The 26,934-nt window shown below is 39.0% G+C and overlaps 1 protein-coding gene and 1 pseudogene across 5 annotated transcripts in view; both read right to left on the reverse strand.

Moving 5' to 3' along the window:
* The window catches only part of CTNNA2 (catenin alpha 2), a 1,068,594-nt gene that overhangs the window by 561,096 nt on the left and 480,564 nt on the right, over nt 1-26,934 (reverse strand). The window lies entirely within an intron of this gene.
* LOC138400060 (U2 small nuclear ribonucleoprotein auxiliary factor 35 kDa subunit-related protein 2 pseudogene) lies at nt 3,595-4,695 on the reverse strand (annotated as a pseudogene).

Raw genomic sequence — 26,934 nt, forward strand, 5'->3', positions numbered from 1 at the left:
ACATGTGTTTAGAAATCATGGGAAACATGTTCCAACCACTCTTTTCCCCTTGAGATCACACACAACAGAATTCAGAAAACAGAATTAGATTAACCATTATGTGATTGACCTAAGGATTCCATTCAACAACTGTGGAACAACACATTTGACCTGAAAATACAGATGTTCTCATGACTAAAAGAATAATTATCAGTGACAATCTGATGAGATCCTCAAAGTTCTGATAACATTTCCAAACCTTGCACTCTTTACAAAATTCCTTTGCCACTAGAATAACCGTGAACAATATTTCACTGTAACATTGTATTTATATATGCCACGAAAATAAACAATGACTAATGGGTTGTGTTTTCTTTCAGGAAGTTTCTATCAAATGTTCTCTTCAGTTAGGGGTTTGAGTCCATGTTTTGTACTCATCAGAACCACTGTGACTTGTGAAGCTCTTGGCGTCTCCCTGCAGGGTTATGTTTACTCTCGCTCGGGTTGCTGGCCAATCTGTACTAACTCCTCATACGCCCAGAGCTAGGAAGCAGGGGCCTGCTATCTCGGCAGATGGCACAGACAGATATGGTAGCTGGGAACACAATGCAAGGGACATGTGGTGGGGCTGACTTTGTAAATACACTGCAAGAGAAAAATGATTAGCCACATATGTCTGTGATTTACCGGTCAGCTGGAAGCCAGAGGCCCTGAGTGTGTTGGTTTTCTACTTTAAGCAAATGGAAAGAACACACTGGCTGGGCTACCCTGCTCACACTCCAATTTGGTGCAGCCTCACCTTGTAATGGATATTTTACGGCTTCATGGTTTAGGAGAATGATACAGAGGTGAGCAACCAGGTTTAAAAATGTTATTTGTGCTTCCCCCAGCACAACATGCACTCTGTGGTAATATTCTGAGGTAGCTAGATAGGGACAAGTGGCTCATTAATTCAGTAACTTGAACCCACAGCATCCACTGTAAAGGGAAGTCTAACTTGACTCATGGTCCCTACTCTGTCTTAGTGTGTGGGTGGTGGGAGGTGGGGGGGATATGGCAGGGGAATCCCTCCTCAGATCAGGTCACCGAGGAACCTAGAGGCAACACACCTAAAACCCTCAACACTTTGGTCTTTGGAGGGGAGGGGTAATTCTGAAGATAGCTTGGTCCATTTTCTGCCAAGCTCCTAATGGGCACATGTCTAGTTTATATAAAGAGGAGAAAAGGAAAAAAAAAATTCAAACAGAAGAATTTCATTAATCTCTGGAACACACTAGAGACAGAACTACTGACAAAGACAATAGTACAAGAATAAAGGTAGTGCCCTCAGTGAGGCCAGGGATCCTCCTCTGCCCAACGGAGCAGGTATTCTGATGGCAGAAGAAATGACGCTACAGAACCTGGTGGCTGGCCAAGGGCAGGCCTGGCACTGGCATGAGGGGATTAGATCTGAACATGTGCAGAGAGGCTCTTGAACTCCAAGCAACAGCTGAATGTGGAATGCTCAAGGGGGATGAAGGTCCTAAATTAGTAGTTAGGTGCATGAGCTCTAGGTAAAAATGTGAAATAAATGAATTCATTTTTTCATTTCTATTAAAATTTATGATAATTTTATTTGTTGAGCACTGTACCTGGCATTTTTTTCATTTATTAATTACTGTATTTGACAAAGGAAACTTAATTATAAGGTGAAACCTGGTTTTATGAAACCAAAGACTAGTGCAACATTTCAGTATATATAAGAATAAAGGGAATTGACATGTCACATAGCAAATGAATGGAAATTTAACTCTGTTGAAACTTAAAAAAACAAACAACCAAATTTATATCAAAGACTCCTATTGGAAACTACATAGCTTAAAATAAAGGGAATACAGATTTTAAATGACTAAATTAGAATGATGCTGTTTTACACTAAAAACTATTTCTTAGGCATTCTGAACCTGGGATGAGGAACAGAGATTGTTTCATAATCGTAAGCACATAATTTTTAAGGCCGAGGCACCTTTGACTCCTGAGATGAATTGTTTGTGGGCATAATCATTTATTGAGTTGTATTTTTTTTGATGCCCCAAACTAAAGTGGGAATATTAATTTACCAGGAATTCTTCATAACAGCATCTTACAGAAAACATGTTGTTCTCGTCACAGTATTGTGCCTAAAGTCATTGGTTTAAAGCACAAATGTTCCTTCTGGGGTGGTTGTTAAAGCCAAATTTATTTTGCTTCCCTATTGCTTCCCTCCACTTAAAAGTGCTGCAAACTCTCCAGCAGCTTCCTTTCTTTCTGTGGCACTGCCTCGTTAACAGAAGTCTTATAAGAACATAAAAAGACACCTTTAATATAAAAAAGTGAGAGTTGAATGAGGTAAAATGGCATTAGTTGGCCCTATATTTTTTAAATCTACACAATTATTCAGCATCACCTTTTCTAAGTCCTTATACGTATCTAAACATGTCTTCATAGTTTACACTTTCACTTGTACATGCTGGGCTGGATTAAGCTTTGTTGTGACTGTGACCGTGACCAATATTCAGGCCATGTGAGCACTGTCTTACCACATCGCCAATTAGCTGTAATAAACATTCAATGAACAAACACTGGAGTGTGTTTTTATCTCTCTTTCCAAAAGTTTGTCAAACTATGGAGAGCTGCTGAAGGAAGAATTTTTAATTTTTTTCAGTAAAATGTTGAAAATTCCCCTCCATTCGAATATGGTGTTATAAGCACACACAAGATAAATGGTGGAAGAATCTAAGGAGTCTTCATGTACTTCATGTTCATTAAAAGATAACGTGGATTCCATGCTACTGAGAGCTTACTTACACATTTATTTTCACTCAATAAATGCCGCTTTTAAAACCTTGATGCAGTTGACTTTTCTACTCTTTCTGAATCAACAACTCAGATTATCCTAGGTAATCAAAAGGTATTCCAAATCAACTGGATTCCTCTCCCCCCTACCCACCATCAACTAGAGGTGCTAGCATATGCAACGGAAATGGACTAATATTTGCAGACTATACTGATCAATGTACAACAAATCAACACTTTGATCATCATGTTAAGGGATCTCCTATTACTACAGATAGGAAATGTTACATTCTAAAACTGGGACATTTAACAATGAGGAAAGGACTACCATCAAGTTGCTGAACTATGAAAAGAAAAAAAGGTAATTTATAGGTTTAAAGAGCCTTGGACATGCAGCTATTCACTGAAAACAGCCGATGGGCTGTGGGCCTGTGGGCTTCTAATAGCAATGTAGAGATGGAATTTTTGAATCATAAATAGTAATCAGGCAATATGTATAAAAATACATTAATCAATTTAAGTTCAAAATGGATATTTATCATTATAATGAACCAGTCAGTGGTTCAAAAACTTCCTGCCCTCCCTCCTTACCTCTGCCTATTAACATTCGAGGGAAAAATCATCAATATCTCAATTGTCCTGCGCTCAAGATGGTGGTTTTGTTATCCCTGATCCATTAAGACTATTCAGCTTTGCAAACCACATTTAATTGCATGTTTGACTGTATATAGAAAAGTATTGGAAAATACTTAGTGATAATAATTCAGCATTAGTGAACTCAGTAGATTGTTCCAGAAATTTTCAATCATTTTTAGGGTGACGCAGGCATTTAGAGTCAAACAAGGAGCTAGTCCGATATGGAGACAGGTACTTGTCTCTATTAGCTTCCCAAAATTCATTATTGGGATTTCTGAACACATGAAGAAAGTTGCAGTGTTTTCCTCTTGGACACTGTTGTATCTCAAATAAACCACAAATTGCCATTTTCCACCGGGTCACTGGGCAGAATTCACACGGAAGCTGCCATCCTGCATACCAACGCCAGTTAAACAGAGAAAGGGCTGCTTGGCATTCTTCTTCCGACTGGTACTGAACATACACGTTACCCCTCAGGTGACGCTCGCTCCAAGTTGCAGCTGACCTTGAACTGAATCACTTTCCCCACATTCTTAAACTCGGGGAGCACATCATCATAGAAATCTAGGAACTGCTGGTAGGTTTCCTCTTGGCTGTACTCCAGGCTTGCGTCAGGGCCATAGTCGTCTCTCCTGCACTGCTCCATTCCAAATGTTGTAAACATGCTTTTAATAAGAAGGGTGTGACTCGATGCTGGGAAACTGTGTTTACGTGAACACCTATCTCCAAATCTCCAAGCTCCTGTTTTACTGTAGAACGGACAATGAGCTTGATTCTTCTGCATTATTCTTAAATCCTTGGGTGGTTCTGGGTTTTGCCATGTAGCACCCTTTTCCAACTCCTTTTCAGCATCTTCTGTGCAGCTTCCTCTCTTTCTTTCTTCTCCTGTAGTTTCTGCTCCTCCTTTTCTCTCTCTTTTCTCTGCTGTTCTTCCCATTCTTCCTTTAACTTTCTCTCTTGCTCTTCCTGCCATTTCTGAGCTGCCTCTTCCTTTTCCTTCCTTATTCTGAATTCTTCTTGTGCCTTTTGCTCCCTCAGCAACCACTCCTCATGCAACTTTTGCCTCTCTCTCTCCAACAATTTCTCTTCTTCCAGTTGTTGTTCTTCAGTGAAAGCGTCCTCCTCCTCCTCCTCCTGTGAGAGTACTGAGTCTCTCAATCGAGGGAGTTCCTGCCGACGTTTCTTTCATTTTTCCTTCTTCAGGGAGGCCCGGTACTTTTTGTGGCTCGGTTTCTCACCAAACGCCACCCTCTGCGGTGCCGCCATCTTGGCGACCCTCCACCACCCTCCCCCTCCCCCTCCCCTCCCCCCTCCCCTCCCCCCAGGATCCCTGTACCTGGCATTTTATGCAAAGCATTTTATGTGTATATCTTATTATTTAAAACTCATCTATCCCTATGAGATATAGGCTGTTGTTCTTCCCATCCTTCAGATAAGGGTGGATGTCAAATGTCAAACTGATGACTTCAGGGTCACAGAGCCAGGATTCAGTTCCAGAATCATCTGACCTGATGTCCATGGTCTTAATTGTTATTCTCTTTTGTCCTCCTCATGAATAACACATAAACTGGCCAAAAATGAGATGACTGAAAACAAATACTAATAAGATATTTAACTGTCAAATTTAATCTTATAGTTTCAAAACTATTTTAAATATACTGCCATTTAAAGTGCTATTATCATTTCCTAAATTACAGATTAGATCTTGCTCCTCCTGGCTTAAATGCTTTTCCTGCCCTTAGACTGTAATCCCTAATGACATGGCTCCAGTCCATCTTTTAGCCATGTCTCAATCTTCCTCTACCCCTCTCCACATCCTGGATTCCTGTCATTGCTGTCTACTGGACAGGTTCCTGATCACACCTGCTCCTTCCGAAATCATGCTTTGCACTCTTGTTTGCAGTCTTCCAAGTCCAGCTTAAGCATCATCACTTTACATACACAATCTTCTCTGACCCACAGCAAAACTAAAGACTTCCTCCTCCATAACTTTAGATTTCACTTATACGATCTTGTTTCAAATGTCAGTTTACACATGTGATTCTTCCACAAGATAACAAGTTACTCTGGGACAGTGACTTTGCCTTCTTAATTTCAATTTCCCAGTGTATGGCATCATATATTTGGCGCACAAGAGTCACTCAAAACATCCATTGAATTGAACCTCCTGGCTTTGGTTATAACTGAGTTCACCTAAGAATTATGTTGACTCTATCATTCTTTTCAGCTCTGATAGAAATAAACAAACAGCAAAGTTCCTCTTGTATCTTTAGACTTCCCTTAACCCAATTAATGATCATTTATATCCATTAAGTTAAATGTACTTTCTTATCCATCACCATTGCCCTTTCATTCCCAGTGCCCCAACATGTACATTTTCTCACCAGCAAACCTCCTGCTTTTTTTAAGGGTTGCTGGATAACATGGGTCTCCCAATTAAATTTGATTCTCAGATAAAGAAAAAATAAATATTTTAGTCTAAGTATATCCCAAATGTTGCATGAAATATACTTATACTAAAAGTCATTTGGTGTTTATATGGAATTCAAAATTTAACTGGGTTTCCCCCTTTTTTTCTTATTGCTAAATGTGGCAGTCCTATTTTCTTTACAAGCCTCTTTAAACCATTATTTTCCACAAGTGGCTCATAGCAGCCTTCTTTTCAGTTATAATATAGGGCCCTACTCTTAATGCAATGTCTTTATGTTATAGGGACAACATAAAACATAAATAGGCAGGCCCCCCCAAATCTTCAGTGCCCCCCTTATATTGGTAGGATAAGATGAATGGAAGGAAAATACCCCTGAAACAAACATATATGACTGCATGACTGCACATGCTCCTACATCTGCCTGCCATTTACCTTTTAGATTTGACCTGGGGTATTGTCTTCTAATTGTGTTCCTGTCTGCTTTTCAACCACCTTTCAGGCTCTCCCTCTTGCTAAACTTCTGCAGTTCTAGTCAGATCCACGATTCAATGTGAATGTTTCCCATGTGGGTAGCAAATCTGCTTATCTCTGACCTTTAAGGGGAAATGGATAGGCCTGTGATTTTCTTTGAAGGAGTCTCATCTGCATTTCTCCTGCATGCAGGAAGGTCATGGTGCAGACACTGGGCTGCTCTCCACCTGTACATACTGGAGAATATCCAATGAGAGAAGGCTTGCTGATTGCCAGCAGGGTCAGCACAGCAAGGCTTTCAGGGACTGCCTTCTCTCCGAATCCCTAAAGAATCACAGGCGATGAATCTCGCATTTCCAAAGATCAACAATTCACTTGTTTGCTAGGAGAGTTTTGTCTGCAGCAGTGCTCTTCTACAGAACTTACTGTGAACGTGGAAATATTCTATTCTTCTCTATCCCACCTGGTAGCCAGTGGACACATATGGCTATGAAGAACTTATTGATATGTGGTTAGTGTGACTGAGGGACTTATATTTTAATTTTATGCAATTTTAATTAATTTAAATTTAAATAGTTACATGTAGTTAAATATATTTTATTGGACAGTGCATGCCTACAGCACTAATTTCCCTACAGAAACTGAAGATATTTTATTTAGGAGAGGGAAAGAGCCCCTACAGATCTGGGCAAGGTCTAAGGCCAGAGATCCTCAATCAGGGCTGATTTTACCCCAGGGGACATTTGGCAATGTCCAGAGACATTTTCACTTATCACAACTGGGGGTGATGATACTACTGGCATCTAGTGGGTAGGGGTCAGGGAAGCTACTAAACATCCTGCAATGTATAGCACAGCCTCCCACACAAAGTAATTATTCAGCTGACTGAGATTTGAATCCCTGCTATACTTCTCAACCTGGGAAGATTATTAATCTTTCTTGAGCCACAATTTCTTTATAAAATGGCATTTATAAATTAATGCTTACTACAGGTTGCTTATGAGAAATAAAATTATGCAAAGTGTCTGGCAGAAAAAGTCCATTCAGTAAAATGCAGCTACTACTGAATTGCTAAACTAATAAAACTATGAGAGCATCTTGTTTGGGGCCTTTGGCAGACAAATCCTAGACCATGGTTGCTGAAGCAGCTTGGATTGCCTGGCTGTGGATGGGTCTGAATGGTCCCTCATCCTCCTCTAGAACAACTCCATTTTTAGCTGCTTTATCTAATGGGCTTCCAGTTAAGATTTTGTTCAAATATAGAGTTCTATAAGAAGTTTGACTCCACAGTTCTAAGCCACCAATGATTCTAATGTGGGAAACTGGACCCAGGCAGGAGAAAGGAAGCTATTTGGGGGAATACTTACCTTTTCTCCCCTCTCCAATTGTACTATGTAGTAGGTTTCATCCACTGAGAACCTATAAATAGAGTCTTGGTGACTTCTTTTTCCTGTGGATAGAGACATATATACCTCCAGAGTCTGAGTGACTTGGCAAAGACATTTTGGGGCATTTAGGCTCTCTTGGGCTGGTGCCCAGAGAATTTTCCAGAAACGATTGAGAGAGTCAAGGCCAACCTAGATCAGGGTGTGCATGGCACAGCTTCACAGCAACTTCCCCAATTGCTCCCAATGTTCCATGTCTTGTCACTGTCTTTACATTTGTGGACAAGGGACCACTTTAGAACTTGTTTTATTCTGCCAGTCTCTGAAACAAGAATGCAGAGGAAAGGGCAGATTCTACCTGCTGCCTTGGGGACGCAGCAGGACACTGGCCTTTGTGAAACTAGTTTATTCTCTTTCTTTAAAGCATACATCATCTGTCTGTCGCTCTGCTGAGTGATCTATTCCCACTTTTCGGGCTGCAGGCACATTTACCAACTGGCAATCAAACCCGCTCCGGCAGTCACAATGGAAACTGTTGAGGTTCATTACACTGGAAAAATATGCCATTTTTATTTCCATTCTATTGTTTCTCCAAAGATTAACAATGCACATTTTTTTTCAATGGCCTGTTTCCATGAAATTTCACTTGGGTTTATGTCTAAACCCCCAATCCAGATGGTACAACTCAGAGTCAAATTTGAATGGTGATTCTTGTGCTGCTGCTATAAAGCATGGCACTACTATTTTGGACAAATTAAGAAAAATGGCATCAGAAATTTAAGAGATGAAACAAATATGAGATTGGAGAGTTTATGATGTGGGAGTAGGGAATGTGCACTTGATGTAGATAGTGATTATCAATGATAATTTAATAGCAACTTGCAGGTTCACTCCAATTATTTAATTAGTGTGATGGAATTCTTACAAAATCATCATGGTATATAGTGGACACTTAATACGCATCTGTTGAAGAAAGGAGTAAAAGAGTTACCCCTTGTGGTACTTTTGGAAAACTTAGATATGGGGAAATCAACAAAATAGTGATAAGCTATTGCAACTAAAAATAATAGAAATAACTGATTTTGAGAAAATGAGATGGTGGTAAGTTTTAAAACATGGTCCACATTTTTTTAAAAAGTCTTCCCATTGATAGGTGGGATGTCTTGATACACGTATGACTGCTGTTACAGACAGTCACAGAAGAGAAACTGTGCAATTCCCAACGTTAGGTCGGAAAAGGCCAAGAAACTTCACTTGGTTCCCTTTTGGCATTCTGAGGAAAGCCTTCCACCATTCTGAAGTCCAATTGTCCTGACACCATTATGCTGGAGATAGGGCTGGTGATCTGTTCTAGATCCCTTACTTTCAAAATTGTGAGCAAAATAAAATGTTTGTAGTATTATAGCACTAAGTTTGGAGATAATCTGATAAGCAGCAATAGTAACGGGAATAGGTATTAAATCTGCCTAGAACTGGGCCCAGGTTTTCCCTAAATGCTTACAGAATGAATTACTTTAGGGAATTGTCTTAGTCTGTGTGGGCTGCTACAACAAGATATAATAGGCTGAGTGGTTTAAAAAATAGACACTTATTTTATAATAGTTCTGGATGCTGGAAGTATGAGATCAGAGTGCCAGCATAGTCAGATTCTGGTGAGGGCCCTCTTCCTGACTTGCAGATGGCCCCCTTCTCTATTTGTGCTCAGCCTCTCCTTGGTGTCGGCACATGGAGAGAGGGTGAGCACTGGGGTATCTTCCTCTTCTTATAAGGGCACTCATCCGATAGGGGCTACACTATCATAATTACTTCCCAAAGGCCCCATCTCCAAATATTACCACATTAGGGGTTAGGGTTTCAATATATGAACTTTAGGGGGACATAAATATGCAATCCATAACAGAACCTTACAAAGAACATTTCAGGAGATCACCAAGAATTGTTTGTAACCAGGTACTAAAATCCAAATGTACCATAGATTCAAGGTAGCCAAGGCTCAGAAGTCAGTCACAGCTTCTAAATGTCCCGATTAAATGGTAACCATGACTGAGTGATGGTTATGTATGATTTATTAGACTATGCCATAGCCATCATCCTCTGGACTACTGACCCACAACAAGTAAGATGTTCCACCCATGGTACCTTTCCAATAGCTTGAATGTGCTGTAGTTAGCATCCACACCCCAGACTCCCAAGCCAGAAATCCTCTCTGTTAGAGGCTAGATCAGACTATGCACAGAGTCTTCTGGGGCCCCCAAATAGAGCAAAGGTCCTTGATCTCTTTCACACATGTGACAAATAATGATTATGTATCTATTATAGAATAAGCACATTTTCATATGTTTGTTTTTTGGAAGCAAAGAAAAAAAAAAGATGACCATGAAATAGTGTCTGCTTTCAAAGAACTCACAGCCATGTGGGCAGACAGTCAGGAAATGTTCTGACACAGTGTTGGAAGTTCCATAATAGAAGGGTGTGCAAAGTTGGAGGAGAGTCCAGAATGGGGAGGAGGTTACCTTAATCTTTAGAGAAATTGGGGAAGGCAGCCCAGAAGAGGGGGAGAGAGACCCAGGATCTGCTAACTGTGGCCCTTATGCCCATACCAGCTGCAATTTGTACTCAGTAGAAAATAAAAGAGATTTTAGCATCTGTATTTTTTTTCATTTTAGGGTGTATTTTAGATGACTATTTGCTTTATAAAACCATGGGAATATATTAACTAATTAACATTCTGCATGCATTTAGTATTTGATTTTCTTTGCAAAAGTGGCATTTGCATCCCAATAAATGCAAATATTTTTGCAAAGTGATGCCCTTTGCCTCATACAGCAAAATCATATAGTTAAAAAAATAAATAAAACAATTTTTTGAGCAGCTAGTGTGTGAAAGGTATGCGGTTATATTACTTTTCTATCCTATAGAAAATACCATAGTTTTTCCAAACGTGTTTTAAATTACATACCAACATATCAGTCTATCCTTTACTATCTATTTAAAAGATTACCAACAATAAATATCTTCTGGACAGGTTTTAAATAGAGTCAGAAATCCTATTCTTTTGTGAAAAAGCCTATGAGGATATATTAAATGCATGCACATTTGAAGTATTTTTACTACCAGGGTAATAGCTCCATTTACTTGCTATTTTTTTCTTCCCACCCCTCACTATTCAAATATTGATGTGCATATGTGCACCCATACACACATGCACACACACACTGTATTCTAGTTAGTATATAAAATTCTGCCCAGCACTTAATGAAAGTGCTTCAACTTTGAGAGTCACATAAAAGGACAAAGCATCACTGCCATGTATACACTGGGAACACTTGTTTGACCTTCTCTCCCACCAGTGTTAGAACACAGGATGGAGAAAAGGTGTGGGCTTACATCTTGGTTCTATGATGGCAGACTATGTGACATGATATTCAACTCTCCAGGCTTCCATTTCTCTATCATTGTGATGCAGGGTCCATCTCAACCTTCTAAGGATATTTTGAGATTTAGATAAGAAATAAGTTCCATTGCCTGTGGGAGCTCTACATTCAGCCTGCAAGGGCTCCAGGTCAGAGCCCTTGTGAAAGACGCCTCAAGAGAACATGGCCACAGAATCCAAAGTCTCAAGCCCAGTCTCAAGCTGACCCTGATTTACTCAAGGATATAAGAAATTACACATAGTTTCACAAATGACAGTTAGTCAGAGAGAAGACTAGGCCAATGAAACCAATGGCTTATGCTTGTAACAATCAAAAAGTCATAATAACATATCATAAATCCCTCTAACCCCATTTAGCTATTATTTAATAAATGAGTTTCCTTTGTCTGAGTTGGTGAATGTGGCAGATGGGTATTGTTGCTCTCCCACCTCTAACTATAACAGAGACCGTGAATCAACCATGATCTGTTTTCCCATGGAGACAAGGGTCTGCCTCAGGAGCCTTCTCAACACATTGTTTAATTGATTCGAGTTGACCCTTTAGATGAAGGCTTGCTGTTCCTGCTGAGTACAATTCCCCTTCACCTTAGAGATGTTTCTTTTGGATTAATTAATTTCCTTCACCAATAAAATAAATATAGAAATATTATTATAATAAACCTGATTCTCAATAGCAGGGAACTAGTTCAAGTTTTGAGGCCATATTCCATTCTTATACTAGACCATTAAATATAGCTTTTAAAAACACTAATTTTAAAACACTAGACTATCAAACAACTCACTGCTATTATTTTTAACCCCTGAGAGAACTTGTGAATGGCTTTCTCCAAACCTATGTCCTGTTTGCAATCTGTCTCCAGGATTACCTTGATGCTAATCTCTTAAATCCACATTTCTAGAAGGAATGCTTCGGTTATAAATATCTTCCAGGGGGTTGAAACTGTCTTATGACAGATGAAAATAGCACTTCCAGTATAGTATTTCACCTTCTAATTTGTTTTATGTATATCTATTCTATAAATATGTACTATTACTATGGGAATTCATTCCTCTTCAAAGACAAGAATGCACTGAAAATATGTCACAATTATTCTATTCCTCCAAACAAGCCACTTAATTAACAGCAATAACATTAGTCGTGTCAGGGGACAAGTCATTTCAAAATTTTGCTAGGTAATGTCTTTGTATACAAGCAGCTACATTACCATAATGTGGCACTTATGTTGGGTGTTGTGTGCTCAACATGAATGTCCCCACCCCAGATCTAATGAACAGAACAAAGCACATAGATCCTTATCTAGACAGAGGTCCATTAAACAGCCTATTTCTTAAACAATTTAAGAATACCAAATATCTTTTTTCATACTACTTCTATTAAGAACATTTTTAACTTGGAAGAACACCAAATAGTTGCTTAATAAAAAGTAAAATAAAAATTACCCTGCCTCCTTTCTCGCCCTCTTCCATGATTATGAGAAAAACGAAAGTGCATTATAAATAGTGAAGATTCAAAAAACTATTTGAAAAAAAATTAAATAACCCATGATTTTATCACCCAGACATTTGGATCATTAATATACTGGTGCATAACTTTGCAACCTTTATATATGCCAAATATATTGTATTGTTAATGGTATCTTTTTTATTTTACAAAATACTTTGGAGATCTTTCCCTATGGATAAACTGTGCTCTATATAACCATTTAAAAAACTGTACAATATTCTATTGTATAGACTGACCATAATTCATTCAATCAATTCTCTGTAACATTAGGCAATTTCTAACTATTTGTTATCATCAGCATTCCTGTTAATACATTTTTTTTGGTACATATATCTTTAACTCATTATCTATATTATTTTCTTAAGGTAAATTTCTAGAAATCATATTACTGGGTCAAAGGTATGCATAGTAAAATTTAAGACCTTTGATTAAATTGTACAATACAAAATTATTAAGGCAGTAACATCCTGGCAACATAGATGAAAGCACAGAGCCATGCACAGAAGCCTGGTTGTGATTCTTGATCCCCTACTGGCCTGAGGCACGCTATTGCTGGCTGTGGGATGCAACCACGTGGTACTACTTTCTTTTCCTTCTTCCTTCCCTCCCTCCCTTCCTTCTTCCCTTCCTTCCTTCCTCCCTTCCTCGCAGGGACCACTACCAACCTGGGCCCAACATTGTAAATAATAGAGTTGATTTGAACAATGGTGAAGTTGGAAAGGTGGTTTACAGGAATACCCCATCTAAAATATGCACAGCCAAATGACAGTGTGACCAAGAAAAACAGGCTAGATCTGCTCTGTCTCTGGCCTAATCTTGCTGTGTGACCCTGCTAAAGTCACTCAACGTCTCTGTGCTTTAGTTCTGTAGTCCCCAACCCCCATCAGTGGCCTGTTAGGAACTGGGCCACACAACAGGTGAGCAGCAGGCAAGTCAGAGAATCTTCAGAAGCTTCATCTGTATTTACAGCCACTCCCCATCTCTCGCATCACTGTCTGAGCTGCCTCTCCTGTCAGATCTGCAGGGGCATTAGATTCTCATAGGAGCTTGGACCCTACTGTAAACTGCGCATGCGAGGGACCTAGGGTGCTCATTCCTTATGGAAATCTAATGCCTGATGACCTGAGGTGGAGCTGAGGCAGTGACGTTAGCACTGGGGAGTGGCTGCAAAGACAGATTATCATTAGCAGAGAGGTTGCATTATGGTGACTTGTATAATTATTTCATTATATATTGCAATATAATGATAATAGAAATAAAGTACACAATAAATGTAATGCGTTTGAATTATCCCAAACCATCCCCCCCGCTCCCCCAGTGCGTGGAAAAATTGTCTTCCATGAAACCAGCCCCGGGTGCCAAAAAGGTTGGGGACTGCGGCATTTGTCAAATTTGTCAAATACCAATCAAATCTGCCCACAGTGTTTTTCAGAGTGTCAAAGGAGATTAAAAAACAGGAAAACGCTTTGGAAAATACAAAACTTCTTTAAATGACATTTAAAAGTTAGTCTTCCAGAGAGGGCATTATTTTGTATAAATAATAATAATAAAATTAAACTTAGCAAAGAAAAAGTACAAAATGACATAATGTATGAAAGTTTGGAATCAATTAAGGTGCTGGAAACATAGAATTTGGCAAAAAGATACAACAAAATGCTACAAGCTGCCAGACTTTGTTCCCATCAATTCTTGGTCAAATAAATTGAAAAGTTTTGACATGTAGAGAGACTGGCAGGTATTCCATATCTACTTAATTTTTATGTGTTTTACTATTTATTTAATTTTTTTTGTTCGTATGTAGTTTTCAAAACATGGTACTTTATTTTATGATTCAGGATTTAAGCCAAAGTTAAAGTAAGTCTTACTTTTATTTTATTTTGTAATGAGAGATGGAGCCTGTGAAATTACCAAACAAATATACTCCTTGTTTTCTGACCACATCATCCTTAGATCATCTAACATGTTTTTCCAAATTCAGATAAAAGAAACTTCTTTCTGGTGGCCTTCTGTTTTTCAGGCTCCAATTATGATGTATAGGAAAATATAATATATATCTTCCCAGCAGAGAAGCAACAGAAACCAATGAACACAGATATAAAAGCCAAAGGGAAGATTAAGAGATCTGTTGGGAGACTACATCAGATATCAAAGCAGGAGTCTCAGAGTTTAGGGCCAATATCTTAGATCCATTCCCACTGGAGTCAGACAGAAGGCAGCTGGTAGGTCAGCCATCCCTCCGGGCTCTCTACCTCCTTTAGATAAAACCTTTGTCCAAGTCTTGCTCAGTGTAGAAGTCAGGAGAGAGTCTGGGGTTCCATTTTTCTTCAGAGTGAGAACACCCTCCCAAGGAACTGTACAAGAAGACTGATTGATAAACAAACGAATGAACCAACAAAAACTGTGTGGATTTGCACTCCCAGGCCATTCTGCTCTTGGCCAAAGCAAAGTCCCTCTAGTCTGGCCTGTGCCTAGCCATGTACCTGCCTCGTGGGTCACCCAGGGCCCTGGGCACTTGTTATGCTTCCGGAATAGCTGTGGCATAAAAGAGACAGGGTGGCGCATTCCGCCTATCTCACTCACTGAGCAGTGGATGACCTTTACTCCTTCTCACCACCCACCCCCATCTCCCCTGGGCTTCCTGGATGGGAATTAACATTAAGGATATTAAAAGTAACACCTGTATCATTCATGTCCTCAAATTCCATCCTCAAAAATTGCCCAAGAAAGCATCTTATACTCCATTCCCCCCAGCATCGTCCATTATTCCTGGTCCTTCTCCAGCCCTACGCCCCCTGCTTTTGAACTACTCTGACTCCCTTCTTGCCTCGGCTGCCCAGTTCCTTCCCCTCAGCTTGCTTCTCTCTCCCCCTCGAAGCCCCAAGGCCCTCTCTTCACAGTACAGAGACTTTGGAGTCCATGTGTTGATAAAGTGATACAATATTTCACATTTCATTTTACTTTTGATTCAACTTAAAAGTGCCTTATCAGCTAGAGAGAGCGTGATTTTCCAGATATTCAATGAGTCTGGAATCCTCAGAGCTGCAGGGAGCCCAGGACTAAGAATAAAACAAGTCTTCTCTTTTCTTTTCTTTTTAATTATAGAAAGTCATCCCCCTCTCCCATTTCCATCTTCCTTCTGACAAGAAGACTGAGATGAAGGCAAAGTGTTGGACACGTATTGGCAGGATCCTGACCCTCTAAGAGCTACTGACACAGTCCATCTCCCTTATACCTGATCTCACTGGGGTGCAAAATGGAATTTTTACACTTGATCTTAGCCAAAAAGAAATTTAAAAAATGGAATTTTTAAAGTCTACACGCAGAGTCAGGAATCCATTTATTTTTGAATTTTCAAAACCAAATGAATGAATTAAGAGTAGATGTTATATTATTCACATCATCTCCTCCATTAGGTTCTCCCCATCCCTTCTAGTAATAACAATAGTGGTAACGACTATTTAATGAAATGACACTATTTTCCAGACACTGTCCTAAGCAACATTTTATGTCACCAGACATAATGAACGATTTTTATTAACTGATTCTGACTTCATTAGTATCAAGAATGAATTGGTCAAGTTCATCATTCATGCTCTGTGTTTGATAAGAAAAATAATTTGTTTAGTCACCAAATGATACATAAAGAAGAGAATAAGCCAATATTAACTTCAAGCTCAATAAATGATTAACATTTATTGAACTATTGCTATGTGCCCAGTCCTTGTATATACATTGTCTAATTTAATCCTTGTACCACCCTTGGAGGTGGGTATCAAGGCATCCCATAAAATCATGATACTTTTGTTTCTTTCCAGCAATCAGACAAACCACACAGTCACCGACTAGATACTACCCAGAGTTCTGTGACACATTATCATCCTATTAATGTCATTAACAATTTCCTCCTCAGTAGTCAACAAAAGAAGGATCGCTTGCATTCGAGTAGTAATAAGATTACCAAGCTATTATGATGATGCAGAGCCGAGAACGAGTTCAGAATGGAGGATCATTTTTTTTGTAGTAGTGAAGTGACAACACCACAATTAGGAGAACATGGGTACTGACATGAGAAATGAAGAACCTTCTAATGAGAAAATTTACCTCATTGTGTTAAGAGCAAGACCATGATTTTCTTGAGATGGGAAAATACCATTGTCTTCTTCACACCAGAAGGTTCCTTGACAGGATTACTGTGGTAGGGTCAAAATTGAAGTTAGAGCAATGTGTGACCCAAATTCCCCTATCCCTTAAATCTTCCCGTAACAAGTACAGAAGCTGAGCCGAGAGAGCTAGCAAAGGAGAAACTGGTCCATGCAGCTCCTGTCCTCATATTGAAATCTTCCACTCGACAGTAACACACATTCCCCCTTTACCAGTTCCACCGTAATTCGTCAGACATGTTGTACCAATGTCTAAAACAAAACTTTCCTATGTCTCTGTGTTCCTGAAATAGACTCCTCAGTTTGAGCTCCACCCTTCCCATCTTCCTAATCCAATGGTTTGTCACACAAAGCCCCTGAGTGAGATTTTACACTTTTTCTCTCTCTTTCTCCTCTCTCACATACACAATGAATGAGTGACTGTGAGTGGTATTTTCCTTTGTCCATGGCTTTCTGTGTATCCTAGATGACATGGGGGGACTTGGCTTCCCCTCCCATCAGGAGCTTCCCCTTCCATGAGAAGCTCCCTGCCATGAACATATTCTCCTAGCTCATGTTGATCTTCTTGGATGTTTTTACCTACACATATACTCTCCTAATCCCAGGAATGTTATATACATTCTCTGTGTCACTGACTGTCTCTCTCACTCTGTCTCTGGGTCTGCATTAATTTCCACTTTCCTCTGTCCCTTCTATATTCTCTGCCAGCCCGGACATGCTCCAGTCTCCTAGCAGATTGTTGCCCTGGTTCTATCCAGCACTCTGCTAGGGCTGGATGACTCGGGTGTGGGTGGGAGGGGACACTGGTTCCTCAGACCCTGATTTAGACCCAAGCTTCAGAACGCCTTGATGAGACTGTCATGTGGGACAGAATCAAAAGACTTGCTGTGACTCATGTAGATTACATCTATTGCTTTTCTCCTATCTCTGTGACCTGTCATTCTGTCATAGGAGGAAATTGAATTGACCCACACGATTTTCTCTTTACAATACCATGCTGGTCACTACTCAGTTCTTCAGGCTCCACTGAAAGATGAAAAATTGATTGCCAGATGTTGTTTTGGTGTCTTCTTAGGCACTGAAGGTGAATGATGATTCAATACAGGTGGAATTCACTTTATCCAGTACCTGTTTCTCCAAGAACTTGTGCAAATTAAATTTCATACAAATTGAATTTTACTTCCTCCTTGTTTTTTTTGAGATACTCTATTTGAGATGGAGCCTTAACGGTCTGTATCTCTTACTGTTTGAGTTGTCATGTTGTCCTTTTTCAATCCTCAGGTACTCTAGACCTTAATGAGATATATATTTTTTAATGCATAAATATAATGAGTAGGCTATAACAAATAAGAAATATTAGTAAGTGTTAGGCAGTGAGACTATTTGCTAAAGTTTATAAGTTATATAGTAAAGGCAGACCTTCTTCACATAGTAACTATGCTTTTAATGACACTGAGGAACTAGATGTCTTGCTAAATGTTTTATAATTATCTTTTCTCATTTAATTCTCCTAATATCTTTTTAGGTGGTAGTGATTATTTTCATTTTTAGGTGATACCACTGAAGTCCATACACAATATATAACTTGCCCTCATTCACCCAGACTTATGTGAATTTATATGGTGGAGACAGGATTCAAAACCTAAAAATATGAACATGTTATTATTTTCCCTTTTTAACACTAATGGCAGCCTACTATAGACACTCCTCTTTATGTTGAGTTTTCTCTAAACAGTATCACTTGGAGATTTATCAAAAATAACACAGAGTGGCCATGCTCTTTTCTTCAGGTGCATAATGTTAAATTGTATGGATGAACCATACATTATTTAACCAATCCCCTAACTATGGACAGTGGGGTTTTCCCCGATCTTTTGTTATTTAAAAAATGTCACAATGAACTTTTACATATAATTTCATATGATGTGAAGAATAAATTCCAAGGATGGAATTTCTCTATAGTCTCAGAGTGGTTTATGAATTTGAAATTTTGTATTTTTTGTAATTGTCTCTAAATAGACTGCCACAGGAGGTGTTTAAATTCCTGCCCCTCTCATCCCCCCAGCATTGTGAGAGAATATCCATTTCCTCATGGTCCGAATAGCTCATCAAATCATGGATTTCTTCCAATCTAATAAGTGTTTCAATGTATTTTTAATTTGTATTTCATTTATTAAGAATGAAATTAAGCATTTTTCATATGGTTAAGACATTTTTGTATTTCCTTGTCAGTGATAATTTGTTTATTTTTCAGTTGTTCTATTGAGTAGAAAGTCTTTTTTTTCTTCACAATTTCCAAAAACTCGTTTTATATAAGGGAAATTAGGCCTGTTATATGAGCTGCAGAAGCTTCACTCATTTATCAGTGGTCAAAAGAAGGTTTGGATTTTCATATGGTTGGATTTATCGTTTTATTTAATGACTAATGAATTTTCAGTCATGATTAAAAAAGCCTATCTGCTTTAAGGTTATAAAGGAATTTGTCCGTATTTTCTTTTAGTGCTTTTCTTGTTTTGTTTTTTACATTATAAGCTTCAATGTGTTTGAATTTATATTGCCATGTGTCTTGAGATATTAATATCAATCCAACTGTAATTTTACATAACTGTTTTAGTCTGCTACCCTGTTTATTGAATGATCTATTTTTCCCTCACTGATACAGGGCCTTTTCATGCACTGAATTTCCATATGCGTTTAGATCTACTGTCTGGAATTTCCATTCCTTTCCAGAAATCTGTTCATTTATTCATATACCTGAAGCACACTCTTAATTACTGAGGATACACCTTCATTGATGGATCTTATATGGTGTTCATTCATTGTCTAATTCTGTGATCCTCAACCCTGGGCCTCTGACCACTATTGGTCAGTGGCATGTTAGGGACTGGGCTGCAGAGCTCTGCTGACCACCCTGCCCGGGGAAAAAATTGTCATCCATGAAACTTAGGAGTGGGGGTGGTGCACAGCAGGAGGTGAGCAGGTAAGCTGTGCCAGTGGTTGAAGTCTCATCTGTATTTATAGCTCCTCCCCATAGCTAGCATCACCACCTGAGTTCCACCTCTCTCCCTCCGCCCACCCTACCCCTGCCCTATCCCCATCGATGGAAAATTGTCTTCCATGAAACTGGTCCCTGGTGCCAAAAAGGTTGGGGACCGCTGGTCTAATTTGTTTATTTTTGCATATGAACTTTAGAATTAATATGTCTGATTCTAGAAATTTGGTGGTATTTTTATTTACATCATGTAACATATATAGATTTACTTGTGATGGCAGTCATCTTTATGTTATTGTGTTATCTTATCCAAGCATGTGGTGGTATGTCCTCTCATTAAATACAGACTTCCCTTGTGGTTTTCAGAAGTAGTAGAAAGTTTCTTCATAGCCATCATACATAAAATGGTTATTTTTAGGTATTTCAATTTTTTGTTGCTATTTAAAATTGATGTTTTCCTACCATTAAGTCTTCAAACCAACTCTTTTATGAAAGCTCTTGATTTTTGCATATTAATCATATACTGCTACTTCACTCAATTTTCTTTGTGTGTAGTAATTGCTTAGGTATTGGCTCTTGGGCCACGCTTGAAATATTTTACCACATTAGAAAAGTATCCATGCTTTCTTATTTTGAATATGTGTGTGGTTAAATCAAGAATAATTATTGAATTTTGCCAAATTTTTGTTTCCGTACCTATGATGATGATTGGTCCTAGGATTTTTTACCTTTATACACTGCTATGATGGATTATATCAATACATTCTTTTGTATCAGCCCAAAAAATCTCACCCATCAAAAAGTATGATTCTTTTAATTGACAGCTATTTTCCGTATAGTCATATTTTATATAAGATTTTCTCAGCAGTATCCAAAAGAAAGATATTAGCCAACAGGGCTTCAGGTTGGCACATCAGGGAGAGCCGTCCCTTGCAGAATAGGTATTTTTGCTGGTGATTTCTGACATCTGCTACCACCCTATCCTTTCACAACACTCCTCCTGCCGTCCTACTCTTCCTCCCAGGAAGCTTTGGCTCCATCTCAGCCTTGGCTTCTTTTATACATTCTTATGATGTCTACAGAGTTTACGAAGTATCAAGGAAAAGAAACTGATGCTAATTTCTTGCATATGTGTAATTTCTAAGAGGAGAAGAAAAATGCTATCATACACAATCATCCTCAAAACAGATATTCTCAAGGTTTACTTTCTACATTTAGAACAAATGTGGTCTATTTTTATTTTCCATTATCACAATTATATGTGGAATCATTGCTGTTGTTTGCGTATTTGTTTAATCCCTTCTATTCTAGAATGCCCTTGGTTACCATCTGCAGAGAGATATTACCGTATTATAGAAATCATAATTATTTAAACAATTTTCCTAAGCAGATTTTAAAATGTATGTCCATTGCTATACATGTTGAATTAGATAGTAATGCACGTATAGGTTTTCACTGTAAAATATTTAAGTAATATAGAAATCTGTAAAATTAGTGAAAACCTCCCTTCTTCCCTTATCAACCATAATTACTCTGCTCTCCACGGTTAACACTGCTAACATATATTATATACTTTTTGATACTCTACTCTTCTGCACTTATATAATTACATCTATATCATGTATAATTTTTGACAAAATGAGATCCAATGAATATCCTTATATATACATCATTGTGCATATCTGTATATCTGTGAGATAGATGCCTAGAAATGGGATTATTGGGTCAAAAGATATGTGTATTAAAAATTTCTACAGATATTGTCTGTTCCTCCCAGATAAGTTATGATAATTAACCTCCCTGTCATGAAATTAGTTATTTTTCTATATAATTTCCATCACTGGATATTATAAAGTTGCTTAATTTTTATTTTTATTTTAGTTTTCATTTCTTCTATTATTTTTGAAGTTGAACATATTTTTTCATGTTTATTGACCATTTGTATTTCTTCTCTACATTTCCATTTACTTCTTGTGTCCATTTTTTGAATTTTATTGATTTGTAGGAGCTCTTTATTATACACTGAAGATTAACCATTTGTCTGTTACATATGCTGTAAATAAATTCTCCAAGTCCATCACTACATTTTCCACCTTAAATTTCTGATACAGAAAGTTATCACTTTTATAAAATCAAAGATCTCCACCTTTATTTTTTGGCTTCTTCATTCATTTGTTTATTGTTTAATTAAGAGAACCAGATACAACTACACCTGATAAATTCTTCTGCCAAAAAGTCTCTGCATCCAGCCTTGCTTCCCTAGCTTTGAAGATGAAAGACAATAAAACAAAGCCTTGATGCCCAGAATTCCCATGGTGTGAGAGCAATGGGTACTCAGAAGCCCTTGTTACTAAAAATCTCCTTTGCTGACTAACGATTGCACAGTGTCATTGCTGACCACAAACTCTCAGTGTCCATAGCTAAGAAGAATTGGAGGAAGAAGAGCTAGCATTGGGACATTCTGTGAAACACTTGACATTTCTTTTTCTTTCTTTTTAATATTTTTATGATAATTCTCATCTCAAAAATGTGTGTGTATTTGGAAGGAAAATAGCATGTGGGTTATTAACTGAAGAGGTTAAACACACTATATTCCAGGTAATCCCAGTTTTTCTTCAGTCACTGTTTTCTTCTTAGATGTCTACTTAGACATCTATTGGTTTTGTAAGTTTTTGTCTTTTTAACCAAAAAAAGCATGTTATTTCAGCTGTGTTTTCCAATTTTATTTCCACAAAACTGGGCAATTTCTCTGTTCATGCCTTGGGGAATTGGTCCAATGATAATAGCTCCCTTTTTATGTCTTTCCCATTGACCAAGACCAACACCGATGTGGGTGCTTACACCATAGTAACATTATCCGGCTCACTGCCCCCTCTCCTTTGTGTCTTGAATATTTGTGCTAAGTGAGCATGTGGCCCAGGTCCTTACGTACAGTCATATCTACATTCCTGAAGTTCTACATTGCTAACAATATTCTGTATTTTAACTCTTGTTGTATGCTTTAGTGTGTTTTTATGCTGTTATATGTATTAATACATGTGTACCATTTTTCTATGAACAGAGCAGAAATAATGATGCACTTATGAACTTAGAATCCCACCTTCTCCCTCACATAATGCAGATGTAGCCAAACTAAGATGCTTAGTAGAACCCTAACAAATCTTAGTTTGTGAATTGTAAAAAAAAAAAAAAAAAGGCTATCCTAAGTTTTTCTTCCTATCTTTCTGCCTCTCATTAACTTTTGCTACTCAGTAAGCCATCTATCAAGAAACTAGATCCTTGCTCCTGAATGTTAATTAACTTTTCTTAACTGAAGAGATGCCCTAAGGTTCTCTTTCTGTCCTGGAGCTAGGAGACCTCTGAGATGGGAGTCAGTACAAGGTCTGCAGAGATGTAAATGTGTAATTGAGGCTGGTGAACTCATGCAAACACTTAGGTCAAGCCTTCCTTTCCAGTCTCTTTTCCCTGCAAGGTGCTGGCAAGTGAGACCATAATGGGGGAAGAAGTAAGCATTACGTTTAAGAACTGGTGTCACATTCCATGGGCCAGAATCCTAGTTTCCTATTTTGTAAAATAAGGACGACAAGGGCAGTTAAGTGTTTAAAGCAGTGCAAGACACTTAGGAAATGCTCAAATGCAGCACTACTAATCATAATAGACCTCCAAAAAAGATAAGTTGAGAGAACTAGATAAGCTCTTTCCATTAACAATATTTATCTGGTCTCAACTCAAAGGTCACTTTCGCAGAGAATAGCAGAATGCAAATGTATTCATTTTCTATTGCTGTTGTATAAATTACCAAAAATTTGGTGGCCTAAAACAAAGCAAATTTATTATTTTACAGTTCTGGAGGTCAGAATTCCAAAACAGGTCTCAGTAGGCTAAAATCAAGATGTTGGCCGAGCTGCTTTCCTTCTGGAAGCTTGCAAGAGAGCTCTGTTTCCCTGTCTTTGAATTTCTAGAGGCCATCTGCATTCCCTGACCCTTGGTCCCCTTCCTCCATCTTCAAAGCCAGCTCTTCATCTCTTCCTATCTCTCTCTATTTTTCTGGTTTTCTGTTTCACATTTAAAGGACACTTGTGATTACATTGTGCCCACTCCAACAACCCAGGATAATCTATTTATTTTAAGGTCAGCTGATTTATGGCAATAATTCCATTTGCAACTTTAATTTGCCCTTTCCATGAATGTAATATATCCCCAGGTACCACCAATTAATATGTGGCATCTTTGAGGGGGCCATTATTCTGCCTCTCATAGAACTGCATCTGAAAATGAATTAGAAAGAATCAAGACATATTCATAAAGAATTAGGAGAATGAAAACTTAGAAAAATTGATGGATGTTCCAAAACATCTCCATGTTTGAAGTTTATGTAGAGATTTCTCCCAGTGATGACCTCAACAAGAAAAAGCCTCCTGGCCTACATTTGAAGGCCACCAGGAATCAGGGAGCTGAGGAAGACCATGTTCCACTTGGCATCCAGGTTTGCTGGAAAAGAAAACCTTGAAGATCATCAAATATGTATACCAGTTGGCAACAAGGCATATGGAACAAGGGAGGAAGAAAAGGCCGACTTAGCACTAGAGCCAGAGGGAACGCAGAAGAGTGATACCTAAGCTCAAATCTGCAGAAGCCATCCCACCCAGGCTCTTCTCAGCAACTGATTTGGAAGTCTAGGCTTTTCAGTAAATAGTTTTATTGTGTGTTTGCAAAAACTACCATCACCTTCTAAGCCTCATATCCTCTTATGTGAGTGTGTTAAAGAAATCTGTATTTCTTCTTTTAGTTTTTCCTCTTGAATTATGCAGCTAATCTCAAAGCTGATAGGTGAGAATCCAATCTGCTCTCACCTGTCCACTTCCAATGCTGCCCAAGTTCAAGCCCCTCCACCCCAATCTTCTTGTGGAGCTGGTGCATAGGCGTTTCCTCACTTCCTCTTTTGTCCCATCACAGTCCATTCCCTACTCAGAAACCAGATGATCTAAAAAATGAAGTCTGATCTCATCATTCCCCTGTTGAAAGCTCCCTGCCCAGACCTGTGTGAACACAGTCTCCACAAGGCCCCTGTGAGCTGGCCACCTTGCACCTCTCGAGCCCCGTGCTTCACACCCCATGTCCATTATGTTTCCCCCACGCGGTTTTCTCTCTGTTGTCTGGACACACCAAGCTCAGGCCTTTGCGTTGGCTGTACCTGCCACCTGGAGAACCAGCACCCCTCCCACGCCATGCCATCACCACATCGCTGTCCCCTGCAGATCAATCTGGTCTCAGCTCAAGCTCACCTTCTCAGAGCAGCATGGCCCGACCACTTACCCTAAAATAGTTCCCACCCCTACCTCCGGCACTTTCTAACTCATCAGTGTGCTTTTAGTGTGTTCACATCAATTACCTTTATCTGAAGTTATTTTTCCCATTTATGAATTTACTGGTTGGTCATGTGCACCCACTGATCCCAGCTCCCTGCTCCCCCACCCCACGGCACAACGTAAACGTTGACTGAGGTGGGATCAAATCTGCCTTATTTGTGGCTGCAGCCCTAGATGCCAGAATAGTGTTGAATACATAGTAGAAACTTTTTTTTTTTTTTTTTTTTTTTTTGAGACAGAGTCTCACTCTGTTGCCCGGGCTAGAGTGAGTGCCGTGGCGTCAGCCTAGCTCACAGCAACCTCAAACTACTGAGCTCAAGGGATCCTCCTGTCTCAGCCTCCCGAGTAGCTGGGACCACAGACATGTGCCACCATGCCCGGCTAATTTTTTCTATATATATTTTTAGCTGTCTATATAATTTCTTTCTATTTTTAGTAGAGATGGGGTCTCGCTCTTGCTCAGGCTGGTCTCGAACTCCTGAGCTCAAACGATCCACCCACCTCAGCCTCCCAGAGTGCTAGGATTACAGGCGTGAGCCACCGCGCCCGGCCTATAGTAGAAACTTTATAAATATTTTTGAACAAATATGTTGCACATATAAATTAAGGTAATGTATTTATTTTACAAGAGAATTCTCACTAGGATAGTATTTTAAATAATAAACAGATTCATTTGTAATACCTTTTCATTTACACTCCATACCTCAGTTTCCTCATCTATAAAATCAGAGCTGGAGTAGATGACAAATAAGGTCCTTCCCAGTAATTACAGCGCTGTGATTATGACTCAAATCAAAAAGATTAAAGCTAATTTTCAAAAGGACAGTGGCTAAGGGGTGTCCACCTCTGTAATTTAAAAAATGACTCAGTTTTGTCTGATTCATCCACAGTGGAAAGTATCTCTTAACTCTTTAGCTGCAGGTCTCTCTGTTTGCCAAAACTCCTTCCACAGCCAGTAGCAGTGGCCTGCGGGTCAGGCCAAACTGTCCAGCAGTACAGATAAACACGAATTTTCACACAACCGGAAGGTTAAGTCAGAGCTCTATGGAACAGAGGAAGATTGTATTTCACTTTGCCTGTCACCCTACTTCCCACCTAACAATATTTAGGTCAGTGAATCTTTGGATCATTGAATCTTTGTCATTCATTTCATTCACACACAGCTGCATCCATTTCATTCTTCTTTTTCCTCAGACAGTCCAACCCTGCTGGCTTCCCTGCATTCTGTAAAAACACTCAAATGTTCCTCACTTGCTCGAGGTTTTGCATGTACTTTTTCCCTTTCTGCCTGGAATGCTCTTCCTCACAGTTTGCACCATCACCTCTTTCAGGTCCTTACTCAATGTCATCTTGTCCCTCAGACCTTATCTGAATTACAAACATACACCGTGTACCCTCCACCTCCACCTCCACCCCTGCTGTGTTTTGCTTCTGTGCACTTATCACATAATACATTGTACAGTGCTTACTTATGTTGTTCCCTGTCCCTTTGCCCCTACTTGAAGATAAACTCCAGCAGGGTGACATTTTTGTGTTCCCTTCATTGCTGTGTCTCCAGTACCTTGGACAGGAGCTGGTGCCTGGCATGAGATCAAGCACTAGCTGTTGAATGGAGGCCCCGTGCACCCTGCTTTGTGATTCCTGGTATCTACGCCTCTCCGTTCACTTTATGATGGCTGAGAGCAGGAGCTGTCACAACTTACTTTCATTTCATTACCTTAACCTCCATTTGAAATGTGTTGCCAATAGAACTAATACCA

This window comes from Eulemur rufifrons, chromosome 19, assembly GCF_041146395.1.
Source record: "Eulemur rufifrons isolate Redbay chromosome 19, OSU_ERuf_1, whole genome shotgun sequence".
Classification (NCBI taxonomy): domain Eukaryota; kingdom Metazoa; phylum Chordata; class Mammalia; order Primates; family Lemuridae; genus Eulemur; species Eulemur rufifrons.